General features: G+C 41.0%; 1 long non-coding RNA gene across 2 annotated transcripts in view; it reads right to left on the reverse strand.

Annotated features, from left to right (window-relative positions):
• LOC137202984 (uncharacterized) overlaps positions 1 to 12,346 on the reverse strand; it is a 157,320-nt gene that overhangs the window by 103,121 nt on the left and 41,853 nt on the right. For both annotated transcript variants that reach the window (XR_010932829.1, XR_010932828.1), the window contains exon 2: positions 11,406 to 11,525. This is a non-coding gene — a long non-coding RNA (uncharacterized lncRNA). The remainder of the gene's footprint in view (positions 1 to 11,405; positions 11,526 to 12,346) is intronic.

Below are 12,346 nucleotides of genomic sequence, written 5' to 3' on the forward strand. Positions count from 1 at the left end.
CAAGGGAACTTTTTGGAGTGATGGAAAAATTTTATATCTTTCATAAAATGTTTTATATCTTGATTGTGCTGTTGGTTACAAAGTGCATAAATTTGTCAACACTCATTAAAACTGTGCGCTTAAAACGGGTATATTTTATTGTACGTTAATTATACTTGAATAAAGTTGATTTTAAAACCAGAGCGAGAGACAAAGAAAGATGGCTTGATGCCTTACTCTTTCCAGGGGCAGAGCCAGGATTCCAAGCCAGGTCCTTGCTGGCTAGTGAGCTAGACTAGCACTTAGCTATGCTCATGAGGCTGAGCTTTGCTCAGTAATCAGTGCATCTTTGCTCTGCTTGCTCTTCTTCTGAGAGCTACTCTGGTGAAATGGCATCAGTCTTGGCTTTGGCACAAAGATATGGGTTGGTGTCATGGCTTCCCAAAGCCATGGTCTTGGCCAGGTTGTTAGACCTCTCTGAGCTACCTTTTACTCATTTGTCAATTGGGGATAAAATTACTATCATAGAATTCCTATAAAGACAAAATAATATAGGTACTACCTGATGCATGACGACTAAAGTTTTAAAATGAAAGCTATGAAATCTCTGGTCATGTCTATCTGTAAGTATGTACGTATGTATGAGACAGACCTACAGTCATTTTGGAAAAGGACCGGGGAATGGCCCTGGGCAAAACAGGCCTTGCAAGCTAAAGAACAAAGGTCCTGGGGGCCTGAGTCCCAGAGACCAAAAAAAAAGACAAAATAATATAACACAAAAAGTGACCAGAAAATGACAGGCAATCAATAAATTGCAGCCAGCCATGACTACTATTAATTTCTTAAAAAGAACATCCCAGACCTGAAGCTGTGCCACAAATAAATCTTGTCTCGTGAGGTTGAGAGAGAAAGCCTCCAGACTGCATGTATTCACTCATTCAACAAATAATACTCAGTGCCTATGATGTGCAAGGCTCTGTTCTAGACTCTTAGGATTCAACAAAGAACAAAAGAGGTACAAATCAATAAACCAATGTATGTACATGTCAGGTGGCAATCTGTGCCAGGAAGAAAAATAAGCCAAGTAAGAGGGAAAGAGAATGAATAGGGGTGATAGGAAGATGCCATTTTATATGGGGTGCTTAGAAGCAGCAGATCTATTGACATAATAGTTGAACAGAAACTTGAAAAAAAAGGAGAGAAGGAGTTATGCAGAAAAGTAGTTGGATGGAAAGTATTGCAGACGGAGGAAAGAGCAGGGAAGAAACTGACACAGAAGTCTGCTTGGCCCGTTCTGGGATCAGCAAGAAGACCTGTGGGCCTGTGTGTGTTGTTTACACAATTTAGAGCAATGCCAGCTATTTGGGCAGCATGTGATGACAAGTAATTTACCAACTGTTCAGAACATTGAACTCTACCTCTGCACTATTTGTACTGGGATTTGCTCCATACACACAAATCTTCATATCAAATTCCTATTGTTATCATCATGCTTAGCTTTGGTGCCAGGAGGAAGTAGTTACTTATCTATGTACGCTTTGTAAATGGTAACCATTTATTAAAATAAAATAAAAATTAGTAGATACTGGTCCAAATGAGTTGCCTCTTTGTCTAAGAGAGATGTGAATTCACACACTCAGCGGGAGTAGGAACAGCTGAACTCAAGGGTGCCATCTGTCATCATGGGAAATGATGTTCTCCATTCCCATCATCCACCTGGAAGCAGGGGAGACCATGAAGACGGGCATGGAAGATGGAAGTGCACAGTTCCACCACTTCTCATTCTGATTTTCTCCTGTGTCTTAAGAATGAAAAGTGCAAAATCCAGAACCATGCTCTAAAATAATGCTTCCTTTATTTGCGGCATTCTCTGTTCATGAAGCTCCACAGAGTGAGGTGCAGTGAAACAAGCCCAGCACCAGCACTGAAGCAGCAGGTGAACATCAGGGCTGGAGTCAGCCAGGACACTGGGTTCCTTTAAAAGTGACACTAAGACCCTGAACACAGACCTGATGGCAACCAGTGACTTCTCTCCTGGCTATTCCTAGTCATCCAAGGTTTCCTTCCAGGAGGAATCAACAGAGGACAAAAGCCAGGGGTGCTTCCTTATCTTCTGCTATGAGCACGATCCACCTGAACGCTGAAATGCTCTCTGGCCACGTACTGGGTCACAGTGGAATCCAACCCCTGGAATGAAGCCTCAGGGGTCATTCTGGGGAGCACCAAGCTAAAGGCAGGCAGATCATGGCCCAGGGTGGTTAAGAAATGCAGGCAGGGTGCGAGCAGGCAAACCACAAGAGTCGCTAGAAACAAATGTCGGCCTCAGTGATAAATGTAAGTAGAGTCAGGATCCATCAGGGGCAAAATGAAGACCCAGGTGGAGATCCAAGGGAGCAGTCCTCTTTAGTTCTCAGGGAAAGAATATTTTGGCGAGGATCCTTTTAAAAGGCTGAGAAAACTCTTTCTCAATTCTGTTGTTTTACATCTTAAAGTAACTATTCACAGCCGATCTCATTCACCTTGGTAATCTGCACCTAAACTCTGCTTTCATTAGCAGAGACAGTGAAAGCTGGTTGTGTTAACAAATGTTCTAAAGAAAAAATAATCGCAAAAGAGCGCAGTTGAGAGACTCAGTTTTTCTGTGGGAAGATCTTGAGTGTTTAGTCAATTCAGCCCACTCACATAGACTAAACATTAAATAAACTGATTGCAGTTTATTTGGCTATTGCTAAACCACAAAAGCACTGAGCTGAAATCCAAATTTAACTTTAGACAAGCATGAAGACAGGACACTGCTTAGTTTCCTGAATTCACTGAATGTTGCATAGAACTGTCCCACACGTGGGCCAACCAATGGTGCTTCACACACATGTGGATAAAGTTCTAACAAAAGCTGCTGTTGAATCTATGTTGATTTGTATATAAAGTTACCAAAAACCAGAAAATTAAAAGGAAGCAGAAATGTTATAAAGCATTACCTAAGTTCAATGATATCGCATATAAATGATATTGGCAATACATAGAAAGCTCTATATTTTAAAACTTTAATTCAAAATTGAAAATAAATGGTTATAATAATATTGATGAATAACAATAGATACTGACTGGGTGTTTTATATTTTTATAAGTACTCCACATACCACTTTTCAAAAATAGCTTATATTTCTCAGTACACGACAGTTTCAAAGTGTTGTCAGGAAAGTTCACTTGTTTAATGCTCGTAAAAACCCTGAAAGATAAATATTATTACCATGCCAGCCATTTTCCTGAAGAAACCAAAACTTTGATATGGTAACTTATTTTCCCAACTTTCTACAGGCAAGCACCAATGGCACACCAAGATTGGTTACAAAAAGATTTTTGATTCCAAAATCCTTTACAAGTTTCCCATTCTGCCTTTTCCAGTAAAACCTGAAAACAATTTGACACAAATAAAACTGATGAGTGAAGACTCGCCGCATATGCAAGGCATATTTCATGATCATAAATACTAAATATGACTTTTTTGTTTTTTTGTGTGTGTGTATGAAAGAGAGAGAGAGAGGGAAAGAGAGGCAGCCCTCAGGGGAGGGAAAGAACTGTTTCATTTAGTCACTATGCCTTTCTCTGCACTCCACCCCCTCAACACACACTCTTTTTTTTTTTTTTTTTAACCATTTTTGTATCTTAAGAGTTACCCATTTCCCTTACCAAACTCTCCGAAGCTGGTTAGCTAGCATTTTCCAAAATCCGTAAAATGATAGCCCTCAATATTAAAGAGGTTTTGCTGATATCTATTCTAATACATAGGTCTCTGGTGTAAATTAAATGGTGCATTTTAAGACTGGTTCACCCAAGCAATGATAACTATGCAGTCTCACTGAACTTATCAACTTAATCAATGCGCCTATTAATTTTAAATATATAATTTTTAAGGTATATCATACACATAGGACAACATGTGAGAAGATCTTGCTGTTATATATATAGTGGTAAGGTAAAACAGAATGCCATGTAGTGCAAAGATGGTAAGGAGGTTTCCATTACAATCCTATTCCAACTGATTGGTAGCTGCTGCCTGAAGCTGTGTTTTGTAAAATAACCTGAAGCCAAGACCAGAACCCAAGAAAGGGAATACAGAGATTGATTAAGAATGTCTGTCATGGCTTCAGGAGTGGGGAGTTATACTTCTCATCCTGAAGGTATTCTATCTTGCCAGACTAAGAAATAAAATATTAAATGTCTTTCATTAAAAGGCAAATTCATAATTTACATGCCAGTCTATAAAGAGAATCACATACTTATTTCTAACTCCCTGAGGTTGACTTCTGGATGGACTCCAAGTGATGGTTTTAATCAATGGTACATTGGGTAATTTTAGAGCCTGAGAATAGCCCCAGTCTGGCATCTGACTGTGGGTACATTTCAGTATGTGGGGCAGTAAAGCAGAGAAGTTGGAAAAGAGAAAAAGGAAGGGAAAAGAGTGTACTTCAAGACCGATCGGGATATTTAGAAGTGCGTTCGCTAAATACTGGCAACGTCTGACGTGAGTGCTGCCACATCAAAGTTCAACACATGCAGTCAGTCCAAGTGTTTAGCTTGTCACTCTCCTTCCTACCTTCGGCCCCTGCTTTCAGCCCCTCGACTCTCTCCAATTCACTTGTGACCCTCTTTGAACCTACAGAGGCTCAGCATGAAGTTCATACATTAACAGTGAAATGCAAAACAGCTTAATTGAATAAAAATTGCAAATCACTCTCATTTTTCTCCTAGTGTCATTGCATTAGGTCTGTCTTTTCTGAAACTGCCTACATTTGCAGAGTTAACGTTTAACTTTCCTATTGGTTTGGACAGAGAGTTGGTTCTTTGTAGTATCTTAACATCTAGAAGACAAAGAATATAAATGAAAAGCTGAATGAATATCCAAGCCCTCCCTTCCCTTCCAATTGCCAAGAAAATGCAAGCCTCTGTTTCTCCTTTGTTTGCCATTCATAAATAAAAGCAGATCCCTTTTAGGAGTTGGTGTGAGGTGATAAAATCACTGAGGTGTCCCTGACTTAAGTCTCAAATGTGCTACCTTGACAAGTAAAGTACAGTTTCAGAACTCAATCCCCTTTTGATCATTTCAGCTCTCAAGATCTTTGGTGCTGGAGGTAGTTACAGGAATATTCAGTAGACAGATACAATCATTCCTGTTTATAAAGTTCCTGTAAAAGAAGAAAGCAGACCAAGTCTCCCTACTGTGGATTGTGGATTGAAATATATTTAGCCAATGAAAACGCAAGCCACAGAAGACAGTGGAGAGAGGGTATAGTGTGTATTTCTTGGCCAGGAGGTCACTGGGCCTTGAAATGCAAGGAGTTAAAGAGGAAAATTTGCTCACTGCCGTCTCCTTCAATTAACCCCCCAGGAAAATGCTCTCATTAATCACTTGCTACTTCAGACATGACCTTCTAGCCCCTTGTTTCATGTGCATAATCATATTCCTCTTTTCATCATACAGTCATCTTTTGGGTACCATAAATCTGGAAGCATGTTGGGGAGACATAAATAAACCAAGCCCTGCCTTTAAAAAAGAGATCACATTTTTTGTGGTGCAGAAAATAATGTCATTTAGTCAGGTCTCTGCTCATATATCCCCTCCTCAGAGCAGCCTTCCATCACTCTGCCACTTAAAATAGCAACTCCCTGAAGTCCTCTATTTTCTTCTTCTGTGTATTTTTTTTTCATGGCACTTACAGCTTCCTGGAATTACATTACATTTGTTTATTGTCAGTCTCCTCCAATAGAATGCAAATTCCATGAAGGTAGAGATTTTGCGATTTTTATGTTTTGTTCTCTGCTGTATTTTCAGATCCAAGAGTTTTCTGGTATACAGGAAGCTCTCAATGAATATTTGCAAGATGGTTGAATTCATGGGTGCATGAGCTGCAGACAGCTTACATGGCGGTTAAAACTTGAGTTCTGAAGTCAGACATCTGGGTTTGAATTTTGTTTACACAGATTACCTTTGGAAAATTATTCACTTACCTAAAGTCTCAGTTTTCATTTTTCTGTTATATGAAGATAACAGTAATACTTAGCTCATAAATTGCTTGTGCCTGATGTATAATTAGTATTCAGTACATATCACATATTATTACAATAGAGGCATGGACACAAAACAAGAAAGTACAAAGTCAGAGAACACTCCAGCTGTGTCTTAAAGACAGGGAGGGTACAACCTGTAGAAGGGACAGCACAGACAAAAGTACACGGACATGAAACAATTCAAAGCTTTTTAAGGGTGATGGAATGCAGAAGCTAAGGCAGCAATACAGAATGCCAGATCATCCAAAGATGCCCAAGGACAATATCATAATCCTGGCTGGACCAGAGCCTCATAACATGCTTTCATCAATCACAGAAAGAAAATCCTATCTTCTCTCTTCAATAATAGGACTCAGCAATATTTAATAAATTGGGAAACTCTAGAAGAGTCTTTTCTCTAGCTAAACACCATACGTGCTCCTAGGACTTAAGAAGATGAAGAGATGGAGGATGGTAAAAGACAAAAAATCTGAGCCTATCCCACTGGCCACAGGCCCTTTAAACTTGCTTGGACCTCCCCACCCCATGCACTACCCATCTGAAAAACGCAAGTTACAAAGAGCAATGATAATGGAAAAGGCCCCTGGAACTCCCTTTTGCCCATTCTTGACCTGCTTGCCCTCTGAACCATCTTCAGCTAACTCTGAGTTCTTCCTGAGTAACTCAGTCTCAATCCCTACCTCTGTCTCACTGACCATGAAGTCTTATAAGCCACCACTGGGGACTGGGGTTTGGGCTTCTTCTGTTGTAAGGGGGCCTTGACTTAGTCTTTTGGCAACCAGGATTCCTTTACTACATTGGGCAGAAGCATCTTTCTGGAACCTCAAGACTTAGATGCCAGGCTCTACCTCGATCCATGAAGTCTACACCCAAATAATTAACCCCAGCCATTGTCTCTCAACCTCACCTACAATGAAGAATGTGGAATCAGGAGACATGGATTCAATTCCAGTTATACCCCTTATAATTATACTCCAAGACCGATATGGGATTTCTCTGGTTAAGGATACCCAACAGGCAATACAAGGGAGACCAAGACCTTTGACCATCCCCACCTCGGAGGGCAGCAGAGGCAGGTACTGAGGCCCAAGAGAGGGGACCCTGATTGTCTGTATTTGAAGGAAGTCCAGTTGGGCAGGTAGAATATGGTACCTTGAGGAACTGCAGCAGGGAGCAGTGAAGACTTACACAGCAGTTGCTATTGAGGGACTTTGACACAGAGTTAGAGGAGCCTTAGCAGGTTGGGTAGCCTGAGATAAGGGGGACCAAACATCCAGTATTGCTCAGATAGTGTGATGAGCAAGCTGGAGAAACAGGGGCATGGATCAGTAGATAAGTCCAGCTTCCTGGTGACCTGAAAGATCTAGGTATTTCCTTGTGAGACTGAAAGAAGCATTGTAGGGCACTATTTTGAGTTACCGTGCTAAAGAAAGAACTTTTAGCACGTGGAGGAGTTCTGACTCCTCCAAGGAGTCAGAATCACCATCTGGCTAGAGTCAGCCTTCCCTGTAAACTCACTAGAGTTATTAATGTGGTGATCTTAAAAGGGAAGTTGGTCAACCATGGAACACGAAAAACTGAGGCTCCCAGAGACAAAGACTAGCAGTGCATGTACAACCCTAAGCAGGGGTGAGGGAGCCTTTGGTCACCAGACAAAAATATTAAGGCCAGTACTCCTACAGAAGAGAAAAAGTGCCCCAGATATCTTAGCTGAGGTATTCTTCTTAAGATCAACCAATTCTCTTTGCTGTGATGTTATGCTCGCCAAGCAAATGTCTGATTAGTTTGCCTATAGAAAAAACAAAAAATGTGTTGCTCTGGGGATTCAAGTATTTTGGGTAACTTTAAAAAATAAAAACAAAAACAGGATTCTCGCTTAAATACCAATCTTTGCTGTATTTATTGAGTGTACTCTTCCCCTGAAAGCTCTCTCTGCCATCAGTCAACATAAAATTAAGCCTTTGAAGTGGAAGGCCAGACATGTGCAATTATACAGAGAATCCGCTAAGGTAAAGACTGCCACACAAGGGCTCTTACAGCCAGATGGTCAACCTCCCCTGGTGAAATGCATTCACCCCATCGAGCACCTTTGCAATGTCATCATGGCTCAAGATAGGGCTAGGCCAGCCCCAAGATCATTAATGCTGAATCCTGGTGTTAGACTAGGGAATTGTAAATCCTTCTAACAGTCTGTCCTAAGATTAGGGTTGGTGAGACTGAGCCTACACATGGGCGCTTGTGGCTTCAAAAATTAGCCATGATTGCAAATAGGGAGGAAGAAACTAAAAACAGGGAAGGACAAGTGTCCTGCTAACAGTGGCACCAGTCAAGTCATTTAACTGCTCTGAGCCTTAGTTTCCTCATAGAAAGCATTTTAGATGAAATGTCTGCTTCACTTACCTCTATAAGCACCTCTATGAGAATCAAAATATGTATGAAATCATCCTGTGAACTGTATGTCACTACATCACACTAAAAAGTGCTAAGGTGGACCTCGAGTGTATGACGGCTGTCATTCACACAGCACTTATCACACACCAGGTACTGTTCCAAGTCGTGTTTTTGTGTTAACTTATTTCATGCTCACAATCACCCTGTTGTAAATGCTTAACGTGTCACCTAGAAACTGCCTGCAGGACAGACAGGCAGCCAAGTCACTTCATTCCCCAGCTACCACGGCAGTGCTGGTGACTGACCACTCAGAGCCAAGTTACTCTCAAGAAATCGCTTTCAGCCAAATGGCACTACCTCACCAAAGGTTATGACCCCTGGCTGGGGGTAGCCCACTTCCAGTAACTAGTTGGCATGGGTGAGAGGGGACAAAGTCTCAGCCCCCTTGCCCTAATATGAGACCACTCTGAAGGGCCATCCAGCCCCACAGATCCCCGTGGGAAGGGCTGAGGCCCCAACGGTACCTGCATCACAGGTCAACTTCTCACTAGGCCCCTTCCTGCCCCTCTCACTCCCTTACAATGCTACTCCCGGGAACCTTCCCCAGTGCATCATCTCTCACAGATAGCTGCCTCAGAGCGTGTTTGAGGGGGTACGAAATTTAAGACAGACCCGGTGGATTATTATTATTATTATTCTCATTTTAGAGAGGTGAAGTAATTTGTTCAAGTTCACACATCTAGTAAGTAGCAGAGCCAAGATGTGAAACCTCGCCACCTAGAAACATCTAGAAAATGTTCTTACTGTAATATTTGGCTCAGGAATTCCTCTATGTGAATGGACTGCTTGTGTTTGACATGTACCTTGATTAATGGTTGGGCTAGAAGCTGAGCCCTAGGAGCTAGACGTTGGTTGCTGCCATAACTTCAGAGGCAGGGAAAAGCTGCTCCGAAAAAAATAGCAAGACAGATTTGTAGCCGAGTATTTAGAGATTAACCCAGAATGGGGGAGATGGGAGGAAAGAGAGTGCAGGGAGAGATGAGGCAATTTAATTGGGGGGATGCTGTAGGCTGTGTGATGTGATCCCTCCCTGTGACATGCCTCCCTCCAAATATCTTCAGTAAAATCTACCCAACTCAGGACATGTTTGGTAGTGTATTCATTTACCAGAGCTGCCATAACAAAGTACCACAAACTGACTAGATAAAGAACAGAAATTCACTGTCACAGTTCTGGAGGCTAGATGTCCAAGATCAAGGTGTCAGTAAGGTTTCCTTCTGGCTCTGCAGAAAGGATCTGTTCCATGCCTCTTCCCCGAGCTTCTGGCAAACATTGGTGTTTCTTGGTGTACAGAAGCCTCACCATGACCTGTGCCTTCATCTTCACAAAGAGTTCTCCTTGTGTCTGTATCTATGTCCATATTTCCTCTCCTTATAAGGACGCCAGTTATACTGGATGAAGGGCTCACCCCATTCCTGTATGACTGCATCTTAACTTAACTGCATTTGTAACAGCTCGATTTCCAAATAACGCCACATTCTGAGGTACTGTGGGTTAGGACTTTAACACATGAATTTTTGCAGTATACAATTCAACCCATAACTGGTATGGATTGACTTTCTGGTGGAAATATTTTAAGAGTTTGACTTCTACATCTGGGTTGACATGGAAGTAAAAAGAAACCACAAGATGTGGTCAGTAGATCTGTGAGAAAAAATTCCAGCATGGCCTAGTGCTTTCTCAATTTGAGGAATTGGGGTTAGAGGCAAGCCTGCCCACGTTTGAAAGACTGGCAGACCGACCTAAAATCTGATAATAGTGTCTGGAAATGAAGTCATTTCAAGGACCTCTATCCATTGCCTCCCCACTATGACCTTCAGACCTTATACAACCAACTCTATCCTCCCAACGCTCCAAAACGATCATCTTCTCCCATAAATCCTCAGGTCCATCGGAGGGAGAATTTCTTCTACCTCTTTTACATCTTCTGCATGTCTAGCACACAGGGAAATGCCCTACTGGAGGTTGATTACTGGGAGATTTCTGCAAGGGAGTTCATAGTACCTAGATTGCTTGTGAACACATACAATTTGTGGTGATGTAGCACTGCAATGGCTAGACTGATACACATCATTTTTCTTGGTGTCTGATTTAAAGAAAATCTCATAGCACAAGAAATATAGCAGTATATGGTACGGGAATTTCCTACTCAAGTGGTCGGAGCTAAAAATCCAGCTCTATCACCTATTAGCTGTGTGACTTTGGGCAATTTACTTAATCTTCCTGTGCTTCATTTCCCTTGTCTGTAAAATGGGGATAATAACACATCTCATCTCAATGGGCTGTTGTGGGAACTAGCTGAGTTAAACTAAGTAAAACAGTGTTGGCTCTCACATAGTAAGCTCTCAATAAAATTGCAGCTATTATAGTGTCACAATAGCCACTCTCCTTCATACTATCAAAACGTGGTACTGGAAACTTATACGAGATGGTCAAAATAAGTATAACACTTAAAATTAAGTAGAACAGAGGAAATAGCTCTGCCTTGTAAGACTCATAACCATGGGTGAAACTTAAATCATTGGTCAGGGGCCAGGCAATATTCACAAGATACTTAGGCCATTATACATATTTCAGATAGAAACTTCCTGAGCCCAGAACCTACATTATCAACCAACTCAACTACATAACCAAAAATAAAAATTCATGGCTCAAGCACTGATGATAATAATTTAACTATATGTGTAGTCTATCAACATCATTAAACAGACAATCTGATGGCTTAAGAATATAAATACTAGACCAAGATGCAATTTCAGAGTAACCATTACCTTTCTCCCATTTCAAAAATGTCTTGGGGGAAAAAACCAATGGCACCTCATAGACAAGAGCTGTTATGAAAAAAACTGGCAACAAGAAGTAAGGTATCTATTTGATAATAAAAGCCAGAGATCTGATCTACTCACCAGGTTTGGTTCTTTAAAAAAAAGCTCCAAAATGGTGGGGTTCTTGTCTTGGCAAGTCTGTCATGATCTCAGACATTTCTTAGAAATACCACCATTTAGAAGACAGCAGAAGTTCCTCATCTGTAAAATAAGAAAATAAAGGTCAGTATTTCAAGGCCTCATTGGAGAATCAAAGTGAGATAATTTACATAAAGACAATTTGAAAACTATAAAATGTATATATGGTAGTTATTATTATACTTATAGAGGGAATTATGACTTCTCAATAATTACTAGATACTATTATGTGAAAACAGAATAAAATAATTTGAGTAACACATGGCCACATTTGAAGGAAGGCAGGCAGCTATAGTTAGACCTGGTTACTACAAAGGAAACAGAAGTTCAAGATAACATACATACACACATGGCAAAAGCAGGATGGGAACAGTCCTTTCTGATTTCTGATCTTGTCTCTGTCCTTTAGGCTTCCTTCAGAAAAGGAATATGCATGTATGTTACCTTGAGCTTCAGTCTCTCAACTTAGCTTTTCCTGTCATCATCATGCACATTTTTCTTTTATTGGTAAATAAAACATAATTCAAGCTAAGTTCCTCCCTCTTTGTAAATGAAAGTCAGCTCAAAAATATGAAAGAGGTAGCAAAGTTCATACCTCTCCCATAATATCTTACCTAATGTCTTCCAGGAAGAACCCAAACTAGAACCATTTATCTGAATCAAAGCTCAGTGTCTAGAAGGCCATCACACCACTTAACTATGCTGCATAACAAAACACCCCCAAACTAAGTAGCTTTAATAAGTACTTCTTATTGCTCAGAAGTTTATGGATGAACTGGGCAGTCCTCCTGGCCTCAGCTGAGTTCACTTGTGCATCTGTGGTTAGCGGTGGACTCTGTGAGAAACTCTGTTGCCCCTGGTAGAGCTCTCACATGTATCTGTGG

This window comes from Pseudorca crassidens, chromosome 11, assembly GCF_039906515.1.
Source record: "Pseudorca crassidens isolate mPseCra1 chromosome 11, mPseCra1.hap1, whole genome shotgun sequence".
Classification (NCBI taxonomy): domain Eukaryota; kingdom Metazoa; phylum Chordata; class Mammalia; order Artiodactyla; family Delphinidae; genus Pseudorca; species Pseudorca crassidens.